Source organism: Berghia stephanieae, chromosome 10, assembly GCF_034508935.2.
Source record: "Berghia stephanieae isolate SIO BIC M18660-M18661 chromosome 10, UCSD_Bste_1.3, whole genome shotgun sequence".
Classification (NCBI taxonomy): domain Eukaryota; kingdom Metazoa; phylum Mollusca; class Gastropoda; order Nudibranchia; family Aeolidiidae; genus Berghia; species Berghia stephanieae.
This window is the reverse complement of record NC_088369.1, coordinates 30,262,768-30,270,267: the sequence shown is the minus strand read 5'-3', so window position 1 is coordinate 30,270,267 and position 7,500 is coordinate 30,262,768. Positions and strand designations below refer to the sequence as shown.

Sequence of the window (7,500 nt, the reverse complement as noted above, 5' to 3'; positions counted from 1 at the left end):
TCTTCTTATTATTATTATTATTATTATTATTATTATTATTATTATTATTATTATTATCATTATTATTATTATTATTATTATTATTATTATTATTATTATTATTATTATTATTATTATTATTATTATCATCATTCACGTTCACAACCCAATGTGAGCGAAAAAAGGCCCTTCTTCGGGTGCTAACTAAATAATGCCATTAATCGTCACGTCATGGAAAATAAAGTTACACAGAAATAACTCCAACTAGTTTACATTGAATTAAACAGTAGGCACAATTTACAATAACATCGTTTGGATTTTTCTAGAGATCACTACTTAGCCACACAGCTACAATTTTCACAACGATAATAATGCTAATAATACTAATCCAGAGGCGTCAAGAAAAAATCAAATGATTGCTCGAATGCAGATGCATGACGGAATATTTCTCTTGGTAAAGATACCTGGTTCCAGAGGTCTCCCAAGATAATATCGTCATAATATCCTGATGAAATCTGTTTGTCTCTTTTGTTTTCTCCACACGTGACTTTAATCTGTAATGAAAAATAAAATCGATGTCATGGTGATGTTTTTCGGGATCGACGGAAATTAAAGAATTCAAGGAACCATTATGTCATGTATTATATAAACTCTCATTCTACCGTTGCGACATAAGGTCGTTAAGAGGGTGTTTCATTAACTTTTTATATAGATGATATTATAGATAGAATGCGCTTGGCCAAGGAGTTCACAACATTGCCATCCGGAAGTATAACGGACCAACACACAAACTCTGTGTAACCATGAACTTTTATAGTCTGGTTAATACAGTTTAGTGAGAACAACTCACAAACGCGGATGGCAAAAACAATAACAAAGGCCTGAGTGACGTCATCTTCGAACTATCTATAGGAAAACGCTTTGACAAGCGAAGGTTTTGTGACCGCCAATCGCCCTAATGCAATTTTTAAAACATTCAATCAATACTACGAATCCTTATCGTTGACGTTGTACGTTTGAAGTCTAATCGACCTGCGAACATACTTTGTGGCTCTGGAATGAAAGAAATTCGCTCATGATTTTTATTCACATTTCGGTCATCTTGTTTGCTTTCTGTTCTCCTGACATCCACACATTCAAATGTGGCGAGGAGATACAAATTAACCATTATCGTTTTGACCAATCAAAACATGGAATTTTTGACACACCTTTACACGTGCTCGGACAAACATATTTGGTTGTTTATAATAGAATGCGCTTGGCCAAGGAGTTCACAACATTGCCATCCGGAAGTATAACGGACCAACACACAAACTCTGTGTAACCATGAACTTTTATAGTCTGGTTAATACAGTTTAGTGAGAACAACTCACAAACGCGGATGGCAAAATCAATAACAAAGGCCTGAGTGACGTCATCTGCATATAATCTATACAATAGCGCGAATGATACCGACCTCTCTCTGACCATTGTTATTGTTTTTATACCGCCAAATGGGTGACTAGTTATCATAAGATTTTCTCGACCACTTTATAAATGTTTAAATTTACACATAGTTTTCTGTGTCAGCTCTATCGATCAAGCGGTTGAGCAGTGGGTATTTTATTTAGACACATGCCATCGATAGTACAACCTGTGTAGTTAGCTATGTTTACTTATCACTGCCATTGTTTACATTATGACGACTATCCGAGAGGCGTGGTTATCTAAGTGTCTATAGATAGAACGAAGATGACGTCAATCAAGTTTTTGTTATTGTTTTTGCCATCCACGTTTATGAGTACTTCTCACTAAACTGTATGAACCAGACTATAAAAGTTCATGGTTACACATAGTTTTGTGTGTTGGTCCGTGATACTTCCGGATGGCAATGTCATGAGCTTCTTAGCCAAGCGCATACTATCTATTCTCACTTCATCGTTGAAATGCGTGTCACCTACAAACAATGATGGATCTGTAAATGTATGGAAAACTTTGAATCGCCCCAAAATCGGATCACCTTCCTCCCCCCCCCCCCCCCCCCCCCCATACACACTCATATGATTTCACGGTGGCGGAAAAAAACAAACTTGTAGGCGGACAAACATAGTCGGTTACCTACTTATATAAATCAGCTGAGATCGGAATATCAACTTTTAATGACATCCTGAAATAAGGACAGAAAACCGTACCGGTAGAAAACATAGTAATCACAAAGACATGGACTATTTTCTTTTGCTTTGTTTTTTTTTTTAATGTCAAGAAAAACAACTGCAAATAAATTTCCTGAAAAAAATACATGCAGATACATCTATCTGAACTCTCAACTACGGAAATGAACTCAGTAAACATGCTCTATGAAAAATTGTTTCACGTAATGAAAAGTAAAGGCAGCGATCCAAATGAACATCACCTCCTTTTTAAAAAACAAACCCAAAAACAAAACAACAACACACCCCCCCCCAGTAAACACGTGAATTTAACATTAAAAAATAAATAAATAAATAACAAGACAAAACAAAACAAACAACAAAATCAAACACCCTCCGAACGAACAAAAAAAAGTAGAATTTTAAAATAGGTGAACAAAAACTAATCTAATAAACCACACACATTGATGGCCGTTGACGAAAGCGGTATAGTCTCATTGGAATTCATTTTCATGGCTGAGATTTTCAATCTCTGAGGTCAAAATGACATAAAATTATGCAAATTTAGATACTGTTTCCACCATCAGATGTCTCTGTAATACGGGCAAAATGCTGGGGAAGGAGGTGTTCGGACTATGGAGACGTGACTTTATCTGTTTCAATGATCCTTTTATATTTGGAACAATGTACTGGGAATGAAAATAATTCGATTTCGAGTTCTTTCATGGAAACGACATGAGCTTCGATTATTTTGTATTACCGTTAGGTATGTTAGTTTGGGACGTTGTATTTCAAAGATTCAAGACAACAAATGTTATATTTGATCCAAGAAGACTTGACCGTCTATGCATTATCAAAAATAAACATTTTAAAGTTAAATTCTACAAATCGATTTTTTTTTTAAAACTGTATAAATCTATTTTAAAAAAAGCTGTATCTAATAAATTTCTATTGCTTATCTCAAGCCTTTATTTGAATTTAACCACACGATACAAGTTCGGAGCTTTATTTATACACGTCCGGCTCTAGTTTCAAAATTTATGGAAAAGGAAAGTAGGAGATAGGTCATGGTTGCTAATTTGGTATTTAAAATATCAAATTGGATTTTTAAAGTGGCATTTTTGTAAATAAGCTGTTTGGCATGGAAAATTGAGACTTGGCATGTTGGCATCCTTTCTTAAAATAATATAGCCTTGTGGAGAACATTGTACTTATTTGAGTCAATAAAAAAATTGATACGGCGCACAACTCTACTGAAAAATAGAAATGTATTTTTTACAGATAGATAAACAGATAACTTGATTTCCTTTTATAATTTAAAGTCAGTTTGAAAGTTCGTTAAGTCAAACAGATATCATAAAAAAATTTAACGAAGACACTAACATCTCATGGCCACATCCTCAACTCTATCTGTCCAGTAGAGTCCTTACTTCCGTTGTGTTGATTTAGCGGTGATCAGTGTTGTTATGTAGTAGTGTGTTCTCATTGCGTGTATGTTTATATGTGTGCGTGTGTGTGTGTGTGTATGTGTGTGTGTGTGTGGTGTATACATGTGTGTGTGTGTGTTTTGGAATGTGGTTGCGTGGAAGAAAAAAAAAGGGGGGGGGGGAGGGTGTCCATCAAGTAGAGAAATTCCTGAGCAAGGGGGGGGGGGGGGTGTTTGCTATGAACTGTCAGATTGGCATTTTCCAGCAAATCGTGGCATTCATAGTGATATAATTCACTTGATCACATGACGGTATTCGGATTTACAGAAATTTTTAACAAGTTTCACCGATTAACAACATCAACTAATATTACTGCTGTCGTTTTTATGCCATCGATGTGATAATTATTACCCTGGGAAATATTTAGTTAAACGTTTCGGCAAACTGTCAATTGGTTCTGTTTAGCTTCTAGCCCGAACAAACCAAAAGTAGACAGATTCGGGGACTTGATTCGCGTCCGCTTCAGATTTTCATTTGACCTCACATAAGTTAAGTAAAGGGGAGACATTCCGAAAGCTCGTTACATCCCCAGTATTCATTCAATTTGTATTTTCACCGTTGATCTTTTGTCAGGCGTTTATTTATTCAATTTGTCATCATATAAAAGCGTTTTAAAAACTCTAGAACAAACCTTGATAGATTTGTGAAAGTTTGAAATTTCCTAATTTGACCATTGTTTTGATTCTCGGCCGCCATTTTAATTTGTGAAGTATTGAAGGTAGTGCAAAGCACTCCCAAGTAAAGCGTGGTAAAGACTTGCGACTTATTGATATTGATATCTACTGACTGATAAACTAAAATCATGCCGAATAAAGCATGACAGCGACAACAAGCACATCGATTAAAATGTGCATCTAATCGTAATCAAGCTCATCAAGAAAATGATTCTGGCAATATCGAATGAAAATAGTTCTTTCCCCGCGAAATTGCGGGCTTTTTACTAGTTTATTTTAAAACACTTTATCAATTTCACAAAGCATGTAACGGGTCAGTACCTTAGCCAGCTTAACTACTTGCCTGTCACATGAAACAATCAGCCCCACAATTGTGAGTATTTGTCACAATATTTTGACACACTCGTGACGAAATTGCATCGCGTAACCTGACTGCCATGCCTTTTTTTTCAATCGCCTGTGTTAAAATTGTGACTGCTGCTCATGATCTGTTGGGCAGATTGTGCAGGGTGACAGGAAAGTCCATAACATTATGGTCAGTGCTCTTATTGTAGTTCTGCCGTTTTATTAAAGAAAACATTATGTGCTATTTGGTTAACATTGCATATACTGTGTTTTTAAAAACAACGGCGGAGTAAATGGGTGAGCATGGATTTTTTTTTCAGATCACCATTAACACAGACTAGATTGATAGTAGATAAAACAACCAGGCCTACCGTGACTCTGCCCATCGCCTATTCGTGTGTAGTGTGACTAGATTTCGCCCTTGACCAGTGTAGTAAATGACTTTGTAGTCTTAGGCCTAAACAAAGCGAGTGACTAAAAATCAGTTCTTATTCGCGTTTTCTTGTCTCTGACAAGGGAGGCTTTTGCCTAGAATAGTCTTCAACAGTCGTAAAGTCACTTCCTTCCTAATGACGTATGGTAACTTAGTAACACTGGCTCTAAACTATCGGAACAATGGCGGACGCCGTATGAAATATTTCTCCGGCGAGCTTAAACGCGTATCCAGAGGGGAAAAAACCCATCAATTTGATCATGTTTTGACTTTTACACATTCTGCCTTGATATGAAAAGGGAATGAAAATTTCTAGCCAGCATGAAGAATAAAAAGTAATGATTTTCTTTGTTTAGAACCAAGATGGCCGCCGTTGCCGGGCGCGTGACATCAGACTACTGAATCCAATTGAGCACGGTAAGGACATTAACTAAATCTGTTATTGTGTGATGGCAAGATATTATTAGTCGTCATACTTTTCCAACGCAAGTTTTAATTAGTACCACATCCGAAATGGATGTTGTTTCGTTTCGTTTTATATTTGAACTTTAACCTTACTGGATTTGCCAATCAAGCCAAGCGATCATGACAACGGCTTCCGTACTATCGAACACACGCTCAAAATGGACCCAACACCCCCCCCCCCTCCAAAAAAAAATCAGCAACAACAACAAAAAACAAACAAACAAACAAATAAGAACAAACAAACACACACCACACATACAAAAAAAAAAAAAAACAAAAAAACAAACAACAAAAGCAAATAAAAGCAAAACAGAGAGTGTGTTTCATGTGACTCACACAATTTTTACGTTATTTCAGTTAGTTGCAATGCCAGCGGAATATAGCATTCTTTAGTGGCTTTGGATTTATTAAATGCGTTATTTTTACCGTGGCAAATAACACCGCGAGCTTGCGATAAATCCAAAGCCGTTAAAGAATACTTTTATTCCACCCCTCAAAGTAAGAGTCTTAGATATTTCTTAACCGAAGATTATAAAACGCTTTATTTTTCAATGAATTCAACTTGTCTATAGTGATCAATTTTGAAAGTATTTGGATAATCATCAAAACATGTCAGAAAGTCTCGCCCACTTGGAATTTCCTATCCGCACTCCCCTTTTCACCCTCGCACACATTTTCCTCTACAAAATTATAACAAAAAGGTGATAACAAAATATTATCATATGCGGCTATGTGGTCTAGTGGTATGACACCCGCTTTCGGATCGGAAGGTCCTGGGTTGGAGCCTCGCGCTCGGCGCATAGTTGAGTCCTTGGAAAAGGCTCTTTACTCACATTCTCTCACCGTACTCAGGTGTAAAATGAGTACCTGGCCGTTAACAGCGTTGTCTTTGTCCGAAAATTTGTATTATCGCCTAACAGGCGTTATGTCCTGTACTACATGTTAAATGTTGCTGTTGACCAGGGACCCCCTGTAAAGCGCTTTGAGCACGTTTAGTGGATATTGCTCTATATAAAAGCTCAATTTTTTAAATTTTAATCATTAGGACAATTTGATTTATTTGTCAAATGAAGGAAGCATATAATTTCAAGTTAAAACTGGTAAAGTGTTTCTTTTGATTTGAAATCGATTTAAAAATTTTTAAAAATAAAATTGAAAGATTTCAAGAATAAACATTTAAATTTGACCAAAGACGAAAAAAAAAAGCTTCAGAATTGCCAATTTGGCGTTTGCAATACCAAATTCAAAAAACATACTTTTGGTTTCATAATCATCATAAAATTACACACAATTCGTTTTTGTTGCGTTCAGTTTTTAAATTTTACCCACAACAAGAATTATTAGATAATCTTTTTATAAAATATCATTAGATTCTACATGTATTTTATTCATGCGTATATGTAAGTCTGATGTTGGCATAACCAATTAAAATGTGATTGATTTAATATCCTCCATGATTTTTAAAAAGATATTGATCATATCATTAATAAGTATTTGGATTCACGGACTTGGTATTGTGAACGACAATATAAAAACATTGGATGCAATGCCTATTGATGCCATGCATTTACGTTAACTACTCACAACATCTTCCCGCCAGATGAAACGTGCGAACTCACAAAACAATACGTCACATTTAATATTTATACCCTGATTATTATATTTCAATGATTAATGACCCCCCAACTGGCGGTTTTAAAACAATAACAAAGAGCTGAGTGACGTCAATTTCATTCCGGTGTAAGTAATATACCACTATCGGCATAGCAATTTTAACATCTCTTGGCTTGCACCCAATTTGCCATTTGATGATCTTAGCACGTCAAACTGTCAAAATAGCATAGTATACCAATCAGAAGATACTTATGGAGAGGTGTGGCCTAATTTTCCAACAATCCTGCGAATATTTTATGCGACTGTTACAACATTCCACTTCACCACCTCTATTTTAACCACGCCCCCTGTATATCCCCCCCCCCTCTCTCTCT

General features: G+C 35.9%; 1 protein-coding gene across 4 annotated transcripts in view; it reads right to left on the bottom strand.

Moving 5' to 3' along the window:
• The window catches only part of LOC144980955 (protein Wnt-11-like), a 182,019-nt gene that overhangs the window by 91,477 nt on the left and 83,042 nt on the right, over positions 1 to 7,500 (bottom strand). For 2 of the 4 annotated variants that reach the window (XM_078928957.1, XM_078928956.1), the window contains exon 2: positions 444 to 533. The exons of the other annotated variants lie outside the window; for them this stretch is intronic. The gene's annotated coding sequence lies outside the window, so the exon portion shown is untranslated. The remainder of the gene's footprint in view (positions 1 to 443; positions 534 to 7,500) is intronic. 4 annotated transcript variants of the gene reach the window in all.